The sequence below is a fragment of the Conger conger genome, chromosome 3 (genome assembly GCF_963514075.1).
Source record: "Conger conger chromosome 3, fConCon1.1, whole genome shotgun sequence".
Taxonomy (NCBI): Eukaryota; Metazoa; Chordata; class Actinopteri; order Anguilliformes; family Congridae; genus Conger; species Conger conger.
The window spans coordinates 17,777,401-17,797,209 of NC_083762.1; the positions used below are offsets into that span (position 1 = coordinate 17,777,401).

The 19,809-nt window shown below is 42.9% G+C and overlaps 1 protein-coding gene across 3 annotated transcripts in view; it reads left to right on the plus strand.

Annotated features, from left to right (window-relative positions):
* LOC133123267 (disks large homolog 4-like) overlaps positions 1-19,809 on the plus strand; it is a 149,232-nt gene that overhangs the window by 61,068 nt on the left and 68,355 nt on the right. The gene's annotated exons all lie outside the window — the stretch shown is intronic.

The window sequence follows — 19,809 nt, forward strand, 5'->3', positions numbered from 1 at the left end:
ACGGCCTATCGCGATTTATTTATATCCATGAAACCCTTTATGTGAGCAGTGGCCGGCCGCCGAATGAATATGACGATACATGAACTCGGTTTTGTATTGTAAGCGGAAGAGAAGGAGTGCGATCTGGGACACACGGAGGAGGAGGACAACACGTCCCCAGCCGCCTCCCCCGCTGCCCTCTCTCCGTCCCTCCCTCCCTCGGTCGGCTGTTGTATCGCTTAACGCTGACGTCACCCCACAGAGCGGAGCTCCACGCCGCAGTCAATCCTGAGATGAATGCACAATGTTTCCGCTGCTCAGCTCTCTAGTTCCGCCGTGTGGACACGATGCGCTACTACAGGATCTCCAAAACCATGAAGCGTAATCCTTGAGAAGTGTGAATTAACTATGGGATGTTATGATTTATGTTTGACTGATTTTTAAATGAAAGTGAACGAAAATAACTTCGCATAACGTGTACCACTGAAGCAGAGAAGCATAAATTGCGTGACGCAATCATTACAGTTCTTCCTCATTAATATCAATAATGTAGGAGTTATTTCATGGTCTCCTCATCATATCTGAACTGATTTGACCTCACCGTCAGTCAGAACGTTTGAGATTAAATGTCAAAGGAAATCTCCAGTACTTATGTGGGGTAATTGAATTACTGAATTATTTTTTTCACCATATTACCCAAGCCAGAAATGAATATATTCGCATTTAACCTACATGCAAATGTATATATTATATAACGGAACTATGAACCAATACTATGTAAACAGTTAAGTAATAGAACATTTAGTTCCTCTTGAGAACATCTCTCTCAAAGCTTTGTATTTTGGTTTTCATGCAGTAATGCAGTTGGTCTGCCTGTGGAAGTAGGGTATAGAAAAGACAATATACACTTCAGGGATTGCTTGATACAGTAACAGTTTGCGCTGGGCATGCTGCTTCAATTTTGTTACTCAAAGTTGCAGTGCATATAAGTGCTCAGTTCGTATGTTACACGCTTGGTAATGTCTATGGTGTAATGCAATGCATCTTTATATGAATGTCTATGGTGTAATGCAGTTCATCTTTATATGAATGTCTATGGTGTAATGCAGTGCATCTTTATATGAATGTCTATGGTGTGTCCGCACACTTCAGGCTTTCATACCAACATTGCCCTTAGATTCAAATAAAAACTTTCCTGAAGGTTAACAATAGGCCCTAAAGTCAATGGGTTTTGGTGATGGATAGAAGGTAAGAATAGGGATTCATCACCAGTTTCTGGTTTAAATGCCAGATGAGTCAGTGCTTTTGAATCCTTTCATTTAAATCGAGTCATTTGATTTTGAGAGTCTGTCTGAATGTAGCTGGGAATCAGAAACCTCATCTACTGATGTAAATATGGTTCATTGAATCTGAACCATAGGCTGCAGTGTCATTCCACCCAAGCTTGTCACTAATTGTCCTGTTCAGAGCACAGATGATATGGAGCGTGCATAATCCAAAACCACGGCGAGGCCACATGAATTGCAATCTGTTATAATCTCAGTTTTTGATCAGTTTCAGTGATTATTAACCAGAAGCGAGCAAGGCCTTGTGAAACGCTTAACGGGTATAGATACAGTGATGTGCTGGAAGTGACTTTCTGATTTCAGCTAATCAAAGTGCTTTTCACTTCTTTGGAAAGCGAAGCCTTTTGATCAATTGCGCATCAGTGGAGCGGTTAGTAGCATATGTCGCCGGGGCCCCAGGAAGTAGGCCACACTGCCGCCCTTTTTTACGGCCAAAAAACAGCCCAATCAAAGCTCTATGAACTCTTATGCAGGCAGAAAAAAAAAAAAAATATATATATATATATATATATATATATACAATATTCACATGTTAAAACATAACATGTGACTTCAAATAACATGGGTTACCTTACCTCCTGCTCTCATTGTATGCAGTAAGTGGGATTATTTGTATAAATCACATATGTGCTGTCTTCACATGTTGGGTGTTCACATGTTATTTTTGCACACGTGCATCTTTTTTCAAAAGGGAGGCCATTGTTATAAACACGCTCCCTGCTGGTCATTGTCCACCAGCAGATCAGAGATCAGTCAGACGGAGAGCAATCAGCCAGGTGAAGGGCCGGCTGTCAGGGGCAGTCAGGTGCACAGTACTGACTCTGGCTCCGTTCGCTGCTGATGGCCTAGAATCAGTCACTGATGAATGATGCCACAGTATCAGACACGGGCGATGCATCCATCCATTAAACGAAGGTGCGATGCTGTGAGACAAGGGCCGTAAAGCCCCAGGTCTGTTCACACTTCACTTCCTGTGTTCTGTGACTTTAGTGGAGTGTGTGAGTACTGTGGGTCCGCCCGACACCAGCTCCTGTGCCTACGACTCTCTGTCAGACCTGGAAGGTAAAACAGACCTACGGTATTTATAATTCACTGTCAGTTTGTAAACATTTATCTTATTAGAAATGTTTCTCTGTAAAAATATTGTTTTGTTTGTGAATAAAACTGTATTTGGTTTTTACAGGCTGTAACAGATCATTTAAATATTTGACATATTTGAGATATCCCCTCCCCCAATAACAATGTATCATTGCAACTAGAGTTAAATTGAGTTCCTCTACACCATACACTTTGTTGTAATGAGAACAGTATAGCATAGCATAGGAGCAATTATGCAGTGTATTAAGCATATAATTATGTGTAAAAGGTGTACAGCACATTGAGCGTAAATTAATGTAATAAGCAAATCATTGACAGACTTTGTATAAGAAAATTGATCAAAAATAAATGAGGAGAAATATAATGTGAAAAAAGAGAGCATAGGAAAGATATATCTACGGGATGTTTACAATACCCTAACATATTAACATCTGCTCTCTCTCTGCTCTCTATCCTTGCACTATTCTCCATGATATTGGTTACTTCTCTGCTGCTACATTTGATCTCACACATATGATCTCACACACATGTCCCACAGGACAGAACGGCTTGATCACACTTTCTGCCTCCCACTGAGAGTCTTTTAAAAAGTATGAATGTGACTGGGATTGTGAAATCCTGATAGTTTGACCTGTATTCTCATATTCAGTCTCACGTTTATAGAGGAGAAATGGAAGTTTGTGTGTGTGTGTGTGTGTGTGTGTGTGTGTGTGCGTGTGTGTTTGCATGTGTATTGCCTTGTGTGTTTTGACTAAATGAGAGAGATATGAATATGAGAATGAATGTACTTGTGTTTAGCTTTAGATGGATTGGATAGGAGTTTGCAGGGGCAGGAGAGTTTCCTAGTTCTATCACTGATTCTGTGTTTATATTTGTCAGGAAAGACATTGACATTATTATTCACTGTAAGGCATTCAGACATCAAGAAATGTGGCTGAGTGAGGTGAAATAAGGCTGGAGAGTTGACCTTGGTGTGTGTGTCTTTGCAATTTTTTATTATTTATTATTATTATTATTATTATTATTTTATTATTATTAACAGGGAAGGGGAGAGATACTGGTAATTTGCAGTTCAGCACCTCGGACAGTTCTCACTGGGAAATGTTCTAGGAAGTCGCCAGGGGGCGTAGTTTGCACAGTTTTGTTGGGATCTAATTCTATAAGAGGCCAGAAACAACACAAACACAACGAACATAATTGCGTATAACGGTTAATCTGAAAAAGGCTGTGCTGGTTAAAACCTACTTGGATATACAAAGTGCCATAATCATGAGAAAATGGGATAAATGCGAGTGAAATTTAATTGCGCAGAAACCGTCGGAATTAGGACAACTCGTTTGGGATTGAACGACCTTCATTCTCCGGAAGAAGGAAGAAAATACAAAGAAATGTAATATTTGAAAAAAGTTTTGTGGATAGGGTGAGTGTGTTTTCAGCGTTTCGTCTGAACGTCTGTGCTTCTGTTCATGTGTAGGTCGCGTGTGTTGTGTGTTGTTTTGTGTCCCCAACGTATTACATATGTACATTTAATTTTAATCCCAGTATATGTATATATATATATATGTATATATAAATGCTACGATACTCGATATTCTCTCAAGGATTCAGAGCGCCGTGTATCTGTTAATATACATGTCATCATGTACGTATATTAGTCCAGTTACAGTGCTTGGGGTGCGGGTGAGTTAATGCATAATCTCTCCCCCACGCCCTTCTCTCTTCTCCTTCCTTCTCTAACCCATCTACGTTTTTAGATTATTATTGCTCTAACAGTGTCACAAATGTTGCAAATGTCCTTGTAACCTTGCTACTAGGCTACATATTTCAGCTCCCCTTTCAACAGCGCTTCGAAGTAAGGAGGCGCTCGTACTCTATCGTTTACGGTTTGGTCCTTGGTTTGATATTCTATTGGTTTTGAAATTCCCCAGCTGGTTGTCAATAAGGAGGAAGGGTGAGAGAGGGAGAGAGAGGTAACAGATAGATGTTCCAGTGGGAGCCACTAGATTGATACAATTCGCGGCATTAACACTTTTTTGACCAGATGAGCTTTGAACACTTGCACGTTTGCCTTAATTACCTTTAATCCAGTGGCTTGAATTGAAGTCGATGTGATATTTTAACGGCATAACCTACATGCAGCCGATGCTAAGTGCCACGAGAATCCGGATAACTAGCCTACCTACCGTCCCGGGATATAAGACTTGTCATTGCAGACTCCAAGTCGCTCTCGCCGCCAGTTCAACACCGCTCTCCGATTCTCTCCATTTCGACTCTGGGTTCGAAGCGCTGGCGGCGGGCAGGTGTTGTTCGGGTCTATGGGCATTGTGCCGATGTCTCCGCCTGTGAGGAATTTAAAGTGCTTTTCTCCGGTGATGTGTCAGTGTAAGGTCATCTGTAGTAACCGGACGCTTTCGCTTATGTTCGGTTGCAAGGTAAGTTCGGTTGGCCGCTGATATTACAAGTCTCCGTATAAACCTTTGTGTGTTGCTTTTCTTGGATGAGTGGAGCGCTGTATCAGTAAAGGTAGGCTATATGGTAGATGCTAAAATAGTTTTCGCGCTGCTACTGTAACAGAGCGAGAGATGACAGGAAGATGTTGCATGAAAAGTGAGCAGTGAAACTGAGAAAAACATTACAGAGAGAGATGAGTGAAGAGTAGGCTACGCTTTCATTATGTAGCTATACACAGCTGGCGTCGAGGATATTATGGGGTTATTTGTTTTGTTAGCAGAGATGTAGGATATTGTCCATTGTCTCGTTAGCTTTCTGTTGTATGTGATCATGTCATTCAGAAGGCAGCTATCTCACCCCTTGGCTCTATATTGTTTGATTTTATCTAAAGTTGACATTAATTTCTCCCTATTAATTACAGTGATTTGGGTTAGTAGAACACATTGAAGAACGGTGTGTAACTTTAGACAACACTCCAGGTCCCCATCTCAAAGGTAGGCTACACTATGTTGTCAGAAAACGGCGTAGTTCTGAGTTCAATGTACAAAAACTTTTCTCCTTGCTTTAACTAAGATTCGGTAGCATACGTTTTCCAACTGTGAGTGGAGCCCTTAAAATAAGACTCCCCTTAAAATAAATCCGTTAGTTACAATATACGTTTCACCAACTTCGATTCTCGTTCAGTACAAAAGGAAAAATCGTATCTTCCAAACGAGTATAAAACTGCTTAATATGATATCCAATCAACCCATACACACATCTTTTTGTATAAGCTAACTAGTTTAGTTTAATATATTATTATTTGTGGGAATACATGGTCAGGCCATACTTTCTTTGTTATGCTCACAAGGTGTCAGAGTGTCAGGCTAACGCAATTATGATAAACACTACGCTAGAAACAGTAGTATGATGTGGTAAAAATCAATGGTCATAATTGAACCATTGAAACTATAGAGAAATCGCTTACGTTGCCCACACGCATAATTTCATTAATCAGCGATTCCATTGTGGCGGTGGATTTCTAGTCCCTCGTAGTGCATTAGCAAACACAAACTGGGAAGTGCCCAGAGCATCGTGCCAAACCACCGCTGCAGTGCTGAAATGTGCGCTTTGTGCCGTTTTTGGAGCCTAGCTCTTACATCAACTGCAATACAAAGAGACTACTAGTAATCGAAAGGATCACATGGGAAATATCTTGTTATGGATTTAAGCACTTATTAATAACATAATAAGCCAGTCGCTCATTTGGTGTAATGTGTGCCCGCTATAAATCTTATCAACAGCAGAACAGAAGCCTGTCAGTAATCATTCCAGTAACACGGCTAATTTCAAGTTCTAGAAATAAGCCTCAAGTAATAATATTCTCAAAGCTGTCTTACAATAGACTGCATGTTTCATTATGCAAGCCTTGTGTGCTGATTGTGTTTACTTGCACTTTTCCTGCATGTTTGGGTCATATAACATACTGTATATCCTGTATGCAGTATCATGTATCCTGTATCCTGCAACCATTGCAGTTTGAGCAGTGAAGCTGTTTTACGTATTCCCAAGTGCAAAAACGAGGAGTTGTTATTTTGATTGGAAAGATGGTGTTTCTGTCTTGTTTGGCTCCTAAAGGGTTTTAGGCACAATGCACAAGGCAGGCCGTCCTGATTTCATCACAGGACTGTTATAAAACCTGCAATTGCCTCAGCTGCGTTCTCAGTAAACACATTAATAATCAATTGAAATTCAAGATATCACGTCCCCTTTCCCTGTTATTATTAGGATATTAGTATCAGAAAAGAAAATACTTGCACACTCGCTTGATGCTCCAAACAAAAACAAGGCACAAACAAATAATTGCATTATTTAGCCATGAAATGGTTCTGATGAAGACCGATGTGGTCGAGCCATTGACCGTCTTCATGACTAAATAAATACTATGTTTTTCTGGAACATCAAACGAGTGCTAAGTCTTTTCTGTTCTGATTCTAATATGTTCATCTGACCCAGCACCTTGCACAGGGTCTTTTGGTGTATGTTTTGTTTTTGTAACGCTGTGGTACCCATTCCCCCATGTCCCCATCTGTTACGCCTGCAATAAATGTGGACATGTGCAGTCCACATGAACTCACTGACCCTTCAGACCAGAGATGGTGCGAGATACGACTCTCCCTTTGAAGGCTTCTGGGGTAGATTTGAGGAAATGAAGCAGAAACGCATTGGGGATTCATTAGTGAAGATTCCATGTAGAACTGCCTCAGCATCAGGCCATAACCCTTTAAGGTGTGAAAAATATGTGATTAAAGTGTTCTTAAGCACTTTCTAGAACGTTCAGTTATCTGAACATTCTCGAATGTTCTTAAATGAACATTCTCGAATGTTCTTAAATGAACATTCTTAACTGAACATTCTAACGCTGATGTAACAATCACTACTTGTAATTGAAAACAAAGTCGTTCTAGAACACTGACTTGGGGAAAAAAAACAAAAACATTCCAAAGTAAACCTCTTCTTCAAAGGGTTAACAAAATGCCAGATTTGAGAAATCATGGCAGGATTTTTGCTTGACATTTGAAGGCAATGATCTCCCATGATTCCCAAGCAAATACAATTGCAGTAGATTCATTGGAGTGGATCAGGCTTCATAGCAGAGTGTGTTTGTGTGTGATGCTGTACTCTACATGTTTGTTGGAGTGCATTGTCTGTGATCCCATTAATCAACAGCAAGTTTCTCCTGGAGCACAGGGCAACATGGCTGCCAAGATGGAGCTCATTAGAGCTGTATGGGCCGGAGGCTGCCTGAAGGCTTGGGGAAACAGGCTAGCGCAGTTGGACCGGCATCTATAGCCACAGTCAGAGTCTATTTGTGTTGAAGTCAAGACAAAGGCTCCAGCTCAAAAAAACATTTCTGGATGACACAATATACCTTTGTGGTCTTAGGTTACGTTACCTCTGTCCTTTTGTGGGAAACTTGGCAAGCTAAGGCTCTCTGGGTTGGTGACCATCTTGAGTTTTGGGAATAAGCTTGATTCAGTGTAATGTAAGCTTGACATTTATGCGACTGAATATCAAAGAAAGAGTCAGTGGGCACAGTTTTCAAAGTCACTGAGATGACTCAGAGAGTATGAACACTTTATTGTCTGTTGAGTTGAGGAAGTCACTTGTTGGGACAAAGCCACTGTGTGTGTGTGTGTGTGTGTGTGTGTGTGTGTGTTTGTATATTTATCTGTCTGTGTGAGTCAGAAACCCATGAGTAAGCACTCCAGTAATGCAATTTGAGATCTTCACTGATTCCTGCCATGAGGTTTTCTGGAGACATTTTTAATGCAGACTGTCCTGAAATGTCTTTATAATGGAAGATCAGTGTGAAGAATGAGTTGCAATTTGGTTCATGTGCGCAAGTACCGAGAGAGTGAGAGCGATCTGATTTTAGAAGCCCTTTTATTGGGACATTGTTCAAAAATAGATCATTCAGAACCTCAAATACGAAACAAAAACAAAAGCCAACCAACCCCCACATGCAGAGAGAGAGAGGGGCACACACACACGTGCACACATGCGCGCACACACACACACGCACGCACGCACATGCACACCCACAGAAAGAATGAGAAACAGAGGAAATGGATAGTGAGACATGTAGCGCATCAGAGAGAGAAGAATTCAACATTATAAATGTCCGTACATATTTCACCATCAGCACCATCAGGCCCAAGGTGACTTGAGGTTGAAAGATGGGAGGTCTGGGCAGATTCCACAGGCTGCCTGTGTCCAGCAGCTGCTCAGATCCCAGAGAGGGGAAGCCTTTGACTTGACCATTCATCCAGTAAATGATCTGAGCTGCTCAGACCCATCTGCCAGTAGAAGAAGAGAGGAGTGGAGATTGGCTGGCAGTGGTAGGAGCAGGCCCTGCTGTAACCAGAATGGTTGTGGTTGTGGTTCTGCAGTCAGGATTGTGGACCTGACGGTCAGGGATGTGTACCTGGGTGGGACACTGCCCCTGAACCCCCTTCTGCAGGGGAACCCACCTGGGCTAAATCTCCAGCTGTAGTGGCCTACTTAAGGGTGTGCAGAATTCACAGCACGTTGTCCTAGATATCTGCTAAGCGGATAAATAATGTAGCTGTCTGAACACCTGTGAAGCCCCGCTGTAATGCAAGAGGGCAGTGTGGCAAGCTATCTGTTCACCTCCCAGGACCTGGACCCCATCCACCTCCCCCCCCCCCCGTCCCTCCCCCCTCAGGGCCGGGGGGTTGAGTTTCCCCCTCAGCTCTCCAGTAACCCCTCTGAGAATTCACCATCCTCCCCATCAGTCATCCTCAAGCCCCACGCCAGGCCCGCACTCTGCAGCCTCAGCTTATTTTCCCCTCCCCCCACCCCCACGTCTCCGTTCCCTTCCCCTGCAGTGAAACAGACATTGCACTGGGTCAGTGTGTGACCAGACCCAGCTGTACTGTGTTTCAGCGGTTTTAAATAGCAGGCAGGGTGTTGTAAGCCTGACTGTCGGGGCCCAGAGAAGAGATGCGCTCTATGAGAGAGAAGAAAGAGCTTACACAACAATCAGCCTCCTCAGTGCTAGGACCTTGAGTGCACTTGTGACCAACCTGATATTTTGTCAGCGCAGGTTTAATTTTGTCTGAGGTCTGCTGTGGCTCTCAGGCTGGTGAGGTGGATTAGTCTCAGCTATGACTGACAGTGGAGAGAGCACACATGCCGGGGTTGGGTTAACTAATCAGCCCAGGTGCTTAAAGGTGTGTTTCTCTCCGTGCGTTGGCGTGGCCGAGGCAAATCTGCTTTTCCGGATTGAATGCCACATCTGCCGTGACTGGGAATCCCAGAGGACACCGGAGTGGGAATCGCACAAGACACAGCAGTGGGAATAACACAGGACACAGCAGTGGGAATGCAGTGACTAGGAATCACACAGGACACAGCAGTGGGAACCACACAGGACACAGCAGTCGGAATCACACAGGACACTGCAGTGGGAATAACACAGGACACAGCAGTGGGAATGACACAGGACACAGCAGTGGGAATGCAGTGACTAGGAATCACTCAGGACACAGCAGTGGGAATGCAGTGACTAGGAATCACACAAGACACAGCAGTAGGAATGCAGTGACTAGGAATCACACAGGACACAGCAGTGGGAATGCAGTGACTAGGAATCACACAGGACACAGCAGTGGGAATGCAGTGACTAGGAATCACACAGGACACAGCAGTGGGAATGCAGTGACTCAGCCAGGAACACCAAGCTATAACTGACTCACACCAAACAAATTATTAAAGAGAGGATCAATGTCACTTCCACCCAGGGTCAATGCTGGCGGGAGGGTAGGGGAGGGGGCACACAGGGGATTCCTAAATGAACTCTTACCAAAAGGCCGCAGAACAAAAAGTCTTAAGAGCCGCTGTCTGTCAAAACCCAAGGATCAACCGTCAGTCACTGCCAACGCGCCCATGAGCCGCACTTAAAAACCCACGGCCCGGCCTGTCAGTCAGTACCTGCGAACCTGTCAGATACCTTCCGCCTGCCAAGGAGGGCCCTCTATCAGTCAGCGGCAGCCAGCCAGCGGGATACGTTTGAAATAACTCAAGGATGTGCCGTTTCAGTGAGCCGGAAGGCCCAGGACTCCACGGTCAGTTAGCCAGTCAGATGCAGAGTTATCTATAGTACAGCGCACGCTCAAGGTCTCTGCAATGAGGGAGATTAGAGAAGTACAGATACGGTCCGGTGGAGTGCAGTGCCTCAGACCTCTTACCTGATACAGAGGGTTTAACGTTGGCTTTACTCCATATCTTATGGACTTATTAATTACCTTGTGTGTCTTTCCTCCCAAGTCCCCACAAGTGCTATTGTGCAAATTTGCTGTTTGTACTTTAGAACTATATTCACAATCTATTTAATGGAAATGTGTTGTTTATTTGAGGAAACCCCATTGTCCATGGATTTAGGCACATCTGTGGGGTTGTCAGATGAGTAAATAGTAGGTGCAAACCAAAGGAAATGGTGCCGTTTGGGGTAAAGAGATCTTTGTACTGATGAAAGGCACTATGGTGTATCAAAGTTCTTGCGTTAGTGAAGTTTATTGTCATATTATGGACATTAAACGTGTAGAGATGAGAGACCAAAGTGTATATGGGGAATATGAGGATGATAATGTATGTACAGTATGAATATGTACTGAAGGTGCTGGCCTGAGTATGTGGCACTGACTGTTAAAAGCATTTGTAAAAGCTAACTGAATTGCTGATGGTCAGCATTTGCTGGATTGGACAGGGGCTCCAAAGACCAATGTGTATGTGCTTAAGGAATGCTGTTTTATTTATTCAGCGGATGTGAACTTTTAAAACCCCTGGTAATAACCACGGCCTGGCAGAAGGAGCCAGTGCAGGTCAAGTGTCACCGATCGATAACTGTATCTTAACAAACACCGTGATGATGGGCCGTGTACTTCTGTCTATTAATAGCCGGAAACATCCGCAACAACACATCGTCAGCTTCTCCCGCAAACAGCCATAGCCGTTCTCCTTAGGCGGACATGCAGATGGTCATTCGTGTTTTAAGGAATGATGATATGCGGAGGTGAAAGGTCATTTAGAGCCAACATAGAGCAAAGCACTCACCCTCGTTAGAAATAAAGGGCTTGCGACGGCGGCCATGAATGTTTAATGCCGTAAGCCTGAACCCGATATCCTCTCATATTATCCATTTTGGTTCCATTTTTTGCCCTGATTTGTTTATTCCTAAATCCCACCCCGGGACTGGAGATAATCAGTGAGAGAGATAGCATTGCATACCCCAGTGCCCCAGAGAGACCCTCTCCACAGCTGCTGGGCTATTATACACAACCTGACTGCATTAGAGTGGAACCTGTGAGCAAAACAAAGCTTCATGCCCAAACGCACTTCACACTCACACACTGGGGTGTGAATGGTGTGCGTGCTCTGCAGTGGATCGGTGGCCTGTCCATTCCTGCTTTTCACCAAAATGCATGCTGGGATAGGCTCTGACCAGGATTAAGCGGGTTAGATAATGGATGTATCGATGGACACTTGGTTGCGGCACGTCGGAAGTGTTCTCATTTTGCTCATTTTATTTTCAGTAACACGTCAGTGAAAACCGAATTCAGACAACACGGATTCTTAAAATGAACACACTCTTGAGTGCGTATGACATTTGAAATATAGCATAATTGCTCTGTATGTGACGCATGGCAAGATATTTTCAAGAACATTATATATTATTTCAATTTCGCAGACCTCATACACTGTGGTTTACCGGAGAGATTATTGTTAGAACATTTCATAAAAAAAAACGAAATACAGCGGGGACCGAAAGCTATAGCTTGAAAAAATGTAAGGAAACACTTCAAAAGAAAAGTCCTATGTTCATAGCAGGGCGTCGCGTAATAGTGTTTTATGATTTAGCGGCTTGCCTCTCAGAGCCCTGGTAGCCAGTTGTGACATTTACTTCACTCTGCCCGGAAGCTCATTTCCCAATCACGGGGAAACAGTCAGGGTGATCTGACAGCGAACGACAGACCCCGTCTGACGCGCCCCTGTTGCCCAGATACGATTAGAAAAGGCTCTTGAGCCTGCCAGAGTGAGTTGTACGCTTGAGCCTCACGTTGAGAAAGGCCCTTCTCCGACTCTCGCACCTGGCCTGTTCAAGCGGGGCCTCCAGAGAACGATCTCGTTACTAGTGTCTGTTAAAGGGAGTATATGAGAGTGTCTGTGGCACTCTGGTGCGGTCTCCGCCTTAACCCCTAAAGTCACACCTGGCGATACGCCTGTCATTGTGCTGCAAGTGCAAAATGGAGGCTGATGTGGAATTCAGTTTGTTGTGACAGTTCTGCCTATTGTTGGTGGGTGTGATTTATACAGATTTGTACAGTGCCAAGTTCTCTAACGGTCACAATTTGAAATTGTTTACTGTAGCATACTGTAAGCACTTTGTTTGATATTTATGAGACTTATTTTTTTGACTTATTGGTTCTTCTGCTGCTGTAGCCTATCCACTTTGAGGTTTGAAGCGTTGTGTGTTCAGAGATGCTCTTCTGCATACCACTGTTGTAATGCATTATTTGCGTTACTGTCACCTTCCTGTCAGCTTTGACCAGTCTGGCCATTCTCCTCTGAGCTTTCTCATTAACAGTGAGTTTCTGGATGTTTTTTTGTTTTTTTTCACTGCAAACTCGAGAGATTGTCGTGGGTGAAAATCCCAGTCAAAGTCACTTAGATAACATTTTCTCTCCATTCTAACATTTGGTCTGAAAAACAGCTGAACCTCTTGACCACGTCTGCATGCCTTTATGCATTTTGTTACTGCCACATGATTGGCTTATTAAATATTTGTATTAACAAGCTGGTGTACAGTTCTGCCTAATAAAGAGGTCACTGAGTGTATTGTAGACTCTGGTTCGAGCATCCAGGGCCCTGGAACAGAAGTATAGCAAAACCTTACAGAGTGACATCACCTGCTATAGGTCTCAAATATGCCCAATCAGCTGTTTTAGAATAGCAGAGGCAGAGGAAGAAGATGAAGCTGCTTGGGACTGTGGCCAATGGCGTAATCACAGGAGGAAGATGATGATGTCAATCCATCAGTAGAATCTCTCTCTCTACAGACAGATTTTTTTCTCTATTGCTCACTGTTGCAGGTTTACTATAGGTAGAGCTCTGAAATCCCATATTGCGATGATGTTTTTGGGGAAAGCAGTCATTTAGTTTGATGAACTGGCACCCTGTAGACTTTTATTTGTGGATCGTATTTTCAGGTACACACTTGGGTAAAGTGGGTTGCAAACTGAATTTTCAATAAAAATCTTCTGTTATCTGTCTTTTCCATTTTTATTATGGCATGATAAACAAGAGTCCTATAGTTTTACATTTCACGCAATGAGATGTAATGTTTACAGAGACAGTTTATCTTCAGATAATGCTGAGGGTGGATTTGACGTATATATTAATTAAAAATGGTGTGTGGGTGTGTGCATGCTTGTGTGTGTGTGTGCAGTTTATGTGAGCAAACAGACGCACATAAGCTTGGGTCTTCAGCATGTTCGATGTATACTGTTGTCTGTGTTCAGGTTGGTAAAGTACAGCCTATCTCTCCTATAATCTGTTAAATCCTCTTATTGAATGACTATTATACTGGCTGCACAAGCCCAGGAATGAGCATTTCTTTCCCTCTCCCTCTCCCTCTCCCTCTCTCTCCATCTCCAGAGCCACCATGGCATCCTGTTTTCATGCCCGCCCATCCCCCGCACCCCCCCCCCATCTATGCCTCCTCCTTGTTCTCCCATTCCCCTCAGCGTCAATGGGCATTAGAAACAACCACATCCATGTCTCATGCTTATATTCCCATACATTACATTACATTACATTACATGGCATTTAGCAGACGCTCTTATCCAGAGCGACGTACCCATAGCATCTATGGGCATTAGAAATGAAATGATCTTTCTGCTTAAATGCCTAACTGACAAATGTCAGCACTCATTCTCTCCCTTTCCAATCCGTCTACCTGGCCTGTACCCTTCTTCTCCCTGTGTCCCTCCTGCCTCTCTCTCCCTGTCTCTGTCTCTCTCTCTCTCTCTCTCTCTCTCTCTCTCTCTCCCTGTCTCTCCCTCTTTCTCTCTCTCTCTCTCTCTCGCGCTCTCTCTCTCTCTCTCTCTCTCTCTCTCTCTCTCTCTCTCTCTCTCTCTCTCACCTTCTGGCAGAATTTCAGTGCTTTCAAGCTAAGGAGATTTGATGATTTTATTTAATGAATTTGATGCAATAATAATAATAATAACAATAATAATAATAATAATAATTGTATTATTATTAATAATATGAATAATAATCATTTTAATTCTAATTCTAATTTCGAATTACATTCTTAGATGCAAATTAACCTAATTATATTAGACATATTTTATACTCTGCCTTTTGAGGAAAGTGTAAAACTCTGTATAACAGAAACTCATAGAAGTTGGCAGGCTTTCATGGTTAAATAGCTTGCTGATGCTATAATAGACTGTTCTTCCTGGATTATTAAATTATTAAAACTTTATGAAACTTTTGTTTTCCTCATATTATACATTTTTTCCACTTTCAGTGTCTTTCTGCCATAATGGATTTTGTGTTTTTTGAGTTTTGGAAAAATGCTTAAATCGCATATTCACATTCATACTCTCACTCAACCAGTGGACCATAACATTTACCATCTACCTGACAAAATGGCTTCTGAATGTTTAAACCTCTTGGGGTCTTCTCACTTCACTTATGATTTCCAATACCGTATTTTAGAAAAGGCTTGACTTCAAACTTCAGCAGTTTGCTAATCATTTTGGTGTTAGCTTCTAGAGTTGAGCTGTTTGCTGATCGGACAGAAGCTTATTTAATGAAATCATGGCTGCTGTGTCAGTTTTAATCCATACACTGAAAGTACAACTGTGTCCTGCTATGGTAAGTGTTCTTTCAACACATATAATAATAGACAGATATTTGGCATGCTTTATTCTTTTATCCAGTTTTTTATCAAGTCAGATATCAGTTGTCAATCCCTAAATTTAATATGGTCACCCTGGGCCTCTGGACTACTGTTTGAGGTACCAAAGTACAGTAGTCACACACAAACAAAATGCTCACCGATGAGTCTTAGACTATACACCAAAGACAAAGATCGTATGCAAACATGCATAGTTGTATAGTATAGGACACTGCAGTAAAAACCCAAATGATTTTGCTGAGCTATGCTGTAGGTAACATTACAGAGCGATAATATTGTAATAACTTTCAAGTATTCAAAAGACTGCTGTGTCAGATATGTAGCTGATAGAGAGTTGACGCTTGGAATGGTTGTCTCAAACGTAATAAACCCCCTGCATCTCATTTCATTCAATATAGGGATGCTTTACCTCATTAACGGAATGACAGTAAAAATATTACACTTTGAACCAAGTTGAAAGCAGAAAACAAGAAGAAAATTACTTTAATTAAGCATAAATTATATCTCAGTCTCCTTGTCATTTAAGTCTGTCCTGACTCTACCCAGCGAAACAGATCTGATCATCCGCCAGTAGCTACATTGCTTATCCTTTCATCTGCTCATCAAGCCAAGTTCAACTCGAAATGAACCTGGTCTCTTGTATCATGCAATGCCATTGAGATTTTCATCAGCAAGCCAATGACAGGGTATCAAAGCCGCTTAGAATCATGAGAGTATGGCGTTATAACTCCATATTGAGACCGTGAGGGGGAAGTGTAGCGTAGTGGTTAAGGTAAATGACTGGGACCCACAAGGTCAGTAGTTCTAATCCCGGTGTAGCCACAACAAGATCTGCACAGCCGTCGGGCCCTTGAGCAAGGCCCTTAACCCTGCATTGCTCCAGGGGAGGATTGTCTCCTGCTTAGTCTAATCAACTGTACGTCGCTCTGGATAAGAGCGTCTGCCAAATGCCAATAATGTAAAAGTGAAGCTTTGGGATGAGCAGACTCCACACAGCAGTCACTGCACGTTTGTGGTTACAGCAATATGACTTACTGTGAGTTTGAAGAGTGCTTCCTTTGCAAACCTTGCTTCTTCTTTCCAAATATTCTTTTTAAAAATGTGCATAACTCCTTATTTGTAAAGCTTTCCTGATTAGATCGCAAAGCAAAGTAATTCTAAAAAATGTTTAACAATATGGTCTGGAACCACGTACATTTGGATTTTGATTACAATAAGGTTTTAAAATCATAAATATGGGACATCTGCATTCTCATATGTTATTCATTGAGATCTGGTGAAACTCCCAGAAGTACTGTATATTGAATGAACAAATGTTCAATGATTCAATAATCAATAATCAATAATTGAATAATAATTTACTGCGCTCCCTCTCTCATTCATATTCTTCTTCCCTTTTCCAGTTCTTGACCCTTCTCCTGGATGGACCCTTCCCCCCATTCAGCCCTCTCTCTCCTATCCCCCATTCAGCCCTGTCTCTTCACCATCTCTCTCCTCCATTCAGCCCTATCTGTTCCCCATCTCTCTCCTCCATTCAGCCCTATCTGTTCCCCATCTCTCTCCTCCATTCAGCCCTATCTCTTCCCCATCTCTCTCCTATCCCCCATTCAGTCCTGTCTCTTCACCATCTCTCTCCTCCATTCAGCTCTATCTCTTCCCCATCTCTCTCCTCCATTTAGCCCTATCTCTTCCCCATCTCTCTCATATCCCCCATTCAGCCCTATCTCTTCACCATCTCTCTCCTCCATTCAGCTCTATCTCTTCCCCATCTCTCTCCTCCATTCAGCCCTATCTCTTCCCCATCTCTCTCCTCCATTCAGCCCTATCTCTTCCCCATCTCTCTCCTCCATTCAGCCCTATCTCTTCCCCATCTCTCTCCTCCATTCAGCCCTATCTCTTCCCCATCTCTCTCCTGTCCTGTGTTTCTCCCTCTCTTTGTCCAGCCCTCTGTCACTCTAACCCCCTCAGTATTGTGGCCCTGCTGTCTCAGGGTAATGTGATCCCTCTGCTGAGTGCTGATGCTGAACGCTTCTGTCCCTAAACGCTGCAGTTCCTACTCTGTCTGTCACTCCAACACTCAGGGAAGGGAGAGGGACTGGCTGTGCATAGCACTTTTCCCCTTTTTACATAATCCGCTGGTTTGTCCAATGTACGGCGATCCTGTTTACAGCACTGAGTCTAAATAAAATCAACATTTACCTGCCCAATTCTTTTCTGTCTTCTAAAAAGTGATATTTATTTAATATGAACTTATGGAATTAACTTCTGTATGTGTACAGCTGTGTGTGTGTGTGTGTGTGTGTGTGTGTGAGAGAGAGTGTGAGTGTGTATGCATGCATGTGTGTGTATTCAGTAGGGTAGATGTCTCCTCTAGTGTACTTGACGGTGCTGTGTTTAGTGTGTGTGTGTGTGTGTGTGCGTGTGCGTGTGCGTGTGCGTGTGCGTGTGCGTGTGCGTGTGTGTAGATGTCTTCACTCGTGTACTTGGCAGTATTTGTGTTTAGTATGTGTGTGTGTGTGTGTGTGTGTGTAGATGTCTCCACTTGTGTACCTGGCAGTGTTTAGTGTGTGTGTGTGTGTGTATAGATGTCTCCACTCATGTACTTAGCAGTGTTTGTGTTTAGTGTGTGTGTGTATGTGTATGTGTATGTGTATGTGTATGTGTATGTGTATGTGTATGTGTATGTGTATGTGTGTGTGTATGTGTGTGTGTGTTTAGTGTATGTGTGTGCGTGTAGATGTCTCCACTAGTGTACTTGGCGGTGCTGTGTTTGTGTTTAGTGTGTGTGTTAATGAGATGAGCGGGATGGATGTTACTGTACCTGCAGCCCCCACACTCAGGGGAAAGTGCTGAGCCTCACAGGGAGAGAGCCAGCAGCTGTGTTCTCTGCTGGGGAGAGAGGTGTGTGTCTGTGTGTGTTATGGGTGTGTGTGTGTCTGCATGTGTGCGTGTGTCTGTGTGTGTTTGCGCTGTGTGTGTATGTGTCCGCATGTGTGCGTGTGTGTGTGTGCATATTAAGGGTGTGTGTGTGTGTCTGCACGTGTGCGTGTATCTGTGTGTGTTTGCGGTGTGTGTATGTGTCCGCATGTGTGCGTGTGTGTGTGTGTGTGTTCATATTATGGGTGTGTGTGTGTGTCTGCACGTGTGCGTGTGTCTGTGTGTGTTTGGGGTGTGTGTATGTGTCAGCATGTGTGCGTGTGTGTGTGTGTGTGTGTGCATATTATGGGTGTGTGTGTACTTGTCAGCATGTGTGCCTGTGTGTGTTTGGGGTGTGTGTGTGTCTACACATGTGTCTGTGTATGTGTCTGCACGTGTGAGTGTGTGTGTATGTGTGTGTTTGGGGTGTGTGTGTGTATCTGTCTGCACGTGTGTGTGTGTGTGTGTGTGTGTGTGTGTGTGTGTGTGTGTGTGTGTGTTGCTGAGCCAGGCATTGGTGTATGGGCATGACTGTTATTTAAGTCACCTCCCAAATCATTGGCAACCTTGATGAAGATGAACAAAAGCAGCATTATAAAATAAGAAGCACAGCTAATGAGCTAATAGGCTACTGTTTTATGCCCAGAAAATATTTTCTTTCATTAAAATAAAAATGCTTGAAGAAAATGTTTTGCTCCAAGTAATAATTTTATTTTCTGAAAAAGATAAGTGTCAGAATGATTGGCACTCCTGTTTTGTGTAATTTGTCCTCCTTTTGTATAACAGTACTGAGTCATCTTCTGTCGTGTTACATGAGATTAGTGAAAGAACATTGAGTGATCTTTGACCATTCATGCAAAACCTTTCAAGATCCTATTTCTGCACTTGTGAACTTAAGTTGAGATATAAAGTTAAGTTAGGTAATTGGGTAAATTGTATCTGAATTTAACCCATCCTAACTACTTAGGAGCAGTGGTCATCCACAGTGTAGCGCCCGGGGACCAACTCCAGTTCTGAGGGCAGTGCCTTGGGCAAAGGCAATGGCAGGAGTATACCTATCCTGACATGCATGTCTTTTGGTGTTGGAGGAACCATGCAAACAGACTGAACATGCAAACTCCACAGTGCTGCCCCAAGACTGCCTTCTTCCATCCAGCCCAAAAATAACCATTCCAAATCAGTAATTTTCCTTCGGTGTCTTGCTGAAAGATCCATTTGTAGCCATTGCGCTTCCTGTACGGAAGATTGTTGGAAAATGAGCCTTACTACTTACTGGTGTTCATGATTTTATTGACCTTAAAAAGAGCCCCAGGACCAATAGATGCAAATTAACCAGATAGCAGGGCAAATTCACTGTATGTGTGTATGAAAATCCTTTTCAGCGTAAACATCCTTCTTCCAGTGCAAAATCCACTGCAGTGGTTTCATTTGTCCATATTTTATTCTACCTATCCACAATGCCATTGTTGGACTTTTTTCTTATTGTGTACTAACCTGACATCAGAGTATTTATAGTATCTCTTCTGTAGT